Source organism: Alternaria rosae, assembly GCF_020736505.1.
Source record: "Alternaria rosae strain MPI-PUGE-AT-0040 chromosome Unknown BKA58scaffold_13, whole genome shotgun sequence".
Taxonomy (NCBI): domain Eukaryota; kingdom Fungi; phylum Ascomycota; class Dothideomycetes; order Pleosporales; family Pleosporaceae; genus Alternaria; species Alternaria rosae.
The window spans coordinates 776,434-781,082 of record NW_025763582.1 but is presented as its reverse complement, the minus strand read 5'-3'; positions in this window follow the sequence as shown (position 1 = coordinate 781,082).

The window sequence follows — 4,649 nt, the reverse complement described above, 5'->3', positions numbered from 1 at the left end:
GTTTGTCTAAATTAACTACGCCGCTGCAGTGCTGCTTGCAGACTAGCACACAAAAATCAGCTAAAAAGCAGAGAATATCAGCACAGTTTTCTAGCGAAACTGCCTGCAGCTTGCTGCGTACGGGCGGGCTGCTGTTGCTGCTCTCTGCGTTCTGCGATGCGGGCGCGCGAGTGTTCCAGACGGGCAGCTCCATTGTTAGATAACCCTAACCCTAAGCTAGATCCCACAACGTAAATCTACCTGCAACAAGTAGAAACTTTGCAGACACGCTTGTTAAGTATGCGCGAGAAACTTTTGTATGCGAATGTAGTGCTGATAACCGCTGTAGCGTAATGGTTCGGGGGGGTCGGAATTCGCGGTTCGGGGGGTGCAAATCGCTTAATCGGGACACGTAACCCTAACGCTAAGCCTATTGTAGCGCGGGTCGGGGTCCGAACCGCGCCTCATATTGGTTAGGGATAGATAGTTAAGACATGCGCGAACTAAGTTTGTATGAGACAAAAGTTGTTTTGAGCAGTGCAATGCCCGCGGATTAGGGGGTCGAAGATGGACGGATCGCGGGGTACGACAAGCCTAATTCAGCTAAGAAACCCTAACGAGAAGCCCAATTCGGCACGAATTATCCGTAATCCGCCACCTTATATTGGTTAGGACGTATTCTACTCCTACAGGTCCTACAGGTAGGCTACAGACTCTACGGCACGACCGTCTCTTCTCTTATTCCTTTTCTTTTCTCCGGGCAGGTCCCCATAGGCGTGGAATTCCGTCCCAATAACCCCCATGATGTAGTTTACATACTGTCCACAGTTGTTCACCAGTAAATCATACTCAGGGTACCGTTCAAAGTAGATTGTACCTAGCTCTAGTTAGCTGTGTTACTCCTCTAGTTAACTGTCCTATACTTTTGTCTATGTGTTACGGTAACCACCGTGGTTCCCCTAACACCTGAACGCACAGATTTCGGGTGGCTCGCCAGTCCACCCGAAATCTGTTAATTGGCCAGCTAAGGCCTGAGCGCCGCGCACGGCCCTAGCTATATCTTTCACCGCTTTGCATTCTGTTCTGTTCCTTACGCAACGTCTTGTATTACACTAGATATTATACGTAGCTACAATTAACGCTTCTTGTAAGCTCTTAAACACGTGCTCGTAGCGTCTTGTGACATTACGTTGCGTCACACCACTATGACTACTCAAGGGCAACCTGACGCGTTGCAATTGATCCTGAATCAGCTAAATGCTATCCAAGCTGATTCCGCTGCATTGAAAGCTAGCAACGAAGCACTACTTGCCAATCTAGCTGAACAAGAAAACCGACACTCTCAACAGATTCTAGAGCTTCGCCAAGAGCTTGAGTCTATTAAGACTAGGTCTGCTCCTGCTGCTACCCCAGCCATTACTCGAACCAGCGCTGAGGGAGATCAAGTTCGTCTAGAAGAGCTATCTGGAATTGGCTCGAATCCTGCGACGCCGCCCAACGCGAACCTGAAGGACCTTCCCCGAACCGACCGTCTGCCTGACCCGCCTCTGTTCAATGGCCGACGAAAGGACCTCCCTGCCTTCGTCCGCAAGCTTAGGTACAAGCTCGAGGGAAACGCAGACCGATACCCGAACGAAAGATCCCGCCTGCTATACGCTCACTCTAGACTTGAGAAGGACGCAGTAGCTCTTATCGACCCGCTTATGGACAAGGATATCCATAATGTAGACCAGCTTGTTACCTTTCTTGAAGCTACCTACGGAGACCCAAACAAGGAGCTGACAGCTCTTAGTCGATTAAGCGGACTCCGTCAAGGAAAGCGCAGCTTCACCTCCCACTTCGCCGAATTCCGACGACTAGCTGCTGACACTGGGTTAAATGAGATTGGCCTGATCGCGTCCCTCCGGAACTCTCTATCCCACGAACTTCAACGTGCAATGGTTGGAGAAGCCTTGCCTAGCGACCTTAACGATTACGCTAACCTGATATCCACGTACGATAATAACCTCCGTTTCCTACCAGACCGCCCACGACGCTACCCTGTAACCCACCCCGACGCAATGGAGATAGACGCATCAGCATACGCCCCCGCTGGTTCCTCCGAACGACAGAAGAGGATTAAGGAAGGCCGCTGCTTTAAGTGCAACCAGAAAGGTCACATCTCTAAGGATTGCAGCGCTCCCCTACCTACTCAGCATATCCGATCCTATAGCGCGCGTGACCACGACCGTACCCAGTCTACTAGTTCTGTCTCGTCAGGATCCTCGCGACCTTCGCGATCCCGAGGACGACGTTCTCGTAACCGATCCCAGAAGGGAAAAGCCTCGTCCCGAGGATAAGTCGCTCCCCGGGACTGCGCACCCACCGAATCTCTGCTGAACTCTGGTCTGAATCTCAGACTGATACCTGGAAACGTTGTATTACAATACCTTGTACGGTTCAACAAGGCGGTGTTAAGAGTAACCTTAAAGCCTTAGTTGACACTGGAGCTACTGGTATTGGATACATTCACAGAGACCTCGCGCGCAACCTAAAACTACGTCAAGACCCGCTGCCCTACGTTATTTACCCGACTGGATTTACTGGAACTGTACTCGACGGTGGAGAAGTGTCTCACACTGTCACCCTGAAGCTACAACACAACAATCACAACGAATCTATACGACTCTACGTCACGAACACCGGCCGTCATAATTTAATACTTGGCCAACCCTGGATGAACAAGCACCGAGTAAACCTAGACTACGACAAGGAAAGACTAATCTTCACCGCTCAACGATGTAAAGAACGTTGTCTTAGAACTACTAGAACTCCTGTTCTCTCTCCTGAGGTACAGTGGAGCAACAACAGGCATGATGAAGCCTACCCTCAAAACCCAAAACTTAAGCATGTGCCACGACAACGGCACGACCACTGGCTACCTAAGATGAAGCGCCAGTTGAACGAACTTGTACCCGAACCTGTACCCGACCCTGATAGTGCCCAGCCAACAGACGAGCAGAACGACTCGTCGAAGTTGCAGCCAGAACTCGACATCTACTGTATAGGTGCTGCTCCGTTTATGAGCCTAGCACGCAAAAGAGGCTATGAAATCTGTGCTGTTAGCATTGCCGACATTGACAAGGCACTAACTGAGAAGAAGCACACCGATCCACTCACGAAAGTCCCTCAGGAGTATCATGACCTGATAGACGTCTTTTCACGAGAAGAGTCTGATAAGCTGCCTGTACGACGGCCTTACGACCACAAGATCAAACTAATACCCGGCAAACAGCACGGGTTCGGCCCACTGTATGGCATGTCTCAGAACGAACTCAAAGTGTTGCGCAAGTACCTCGAAGATCACCTGTCGAAGGGATTCATTCGCGCAAGCTCCTCCCCAGTCGCCTCCCCTGTTATCTTTGTTAAGAAACCCGGCGGCGGACTACGCTTCTGCGTCGATTACCGTGCCTTAAACGCCGCCACTGTTAAGAACCGTTACCCAATCCCGTTGATCCAAGAGACCTTGAGCCGACTGAGCAAGGCCAAGTATTACACGAAGCTCGATATTATTGCTGCCTTCAACCGATTGAGAATTGCTGAAGGAGACGAATGGCTAACAGCCTTCCGCACTCGATATGGGTTGTTCGAATACCTAGTGATGCCCTTTGGACTAGCTAATGCGCCGAGCACGTTCCAACACTTCGTGAACGATGTACTACGCCCGTTCCTAGACGTCTTCTGCACGGCCTACCTCGACGATATCCTGATTTACAGTGAGAATCTCCATGAACATAAGGAGCATGTACGATCTGTTCTAAACGCCCTTCGAGAAGCCGGACTCCAACTAGACGTAGACAAATGCGAGTTTCACCAGACTGAGGTGACTTACCTTGGCTACGTAGTTGGAGTAGACGGAATACAAATGGATCCGAAGAAGGTGCAAGCTATTGTAAATTGGGAGTACCCAAACAACGTTAAGGACATCAGAGCATTTCTAGGCTTCGCAAACTTCTACCGACGGTTTATAGACGGTTTCTCCTACCTAGCTGCTCCGCTAGTAGCGCTGACTAAGAAGGATACTAAGTTCCTCTTCAATGACGACTGCCAGAAGGCTTTTGATGCTTTGAAGCATGCCTTCACTACTGCACCAATATTACGACACTTCGACCCAGACCTGCCAATTGTTATTGAAGCCGACGCTTCCGACTATGTTACAGCAGGAGTGCTGTCCCAATCTGGACCTGACGGCGTCCTCCGTCCGGTCGCGTACTACTCGAAAAGAATGAACCCCGCTGAGAACAACTACGAGATCTACGACAAGGAGCTACTTGCTATTGTTCGCTGTTTCGAACAGTGGAGACCAGAATTAGAAGGCGCTGCCTTCCCTATCGACGTGCTCAGCGACCATAAGAACCTGCAGTACTTCGCCACTACGAAGCAACTGAGCCACCGTCAAGCCCGCTGGTCTGAATACCTATCACGATTCCAGTTTACGATTACATACCGACCCGGCAAGCACGGTGAGAAGCCTGACGCTCTTACCCGTCGCTCTCAGGACCAGCTTGCTCAGGAGGAAGCGAGACAAGCTCGGAAACAGACCCTACTGCGTCCTGACCTGTTTCGAGAACCCGTAGCAATTAGACTGGTAGAGACAGATAGATCTATCCAGCAGATCATCGACGATGAGT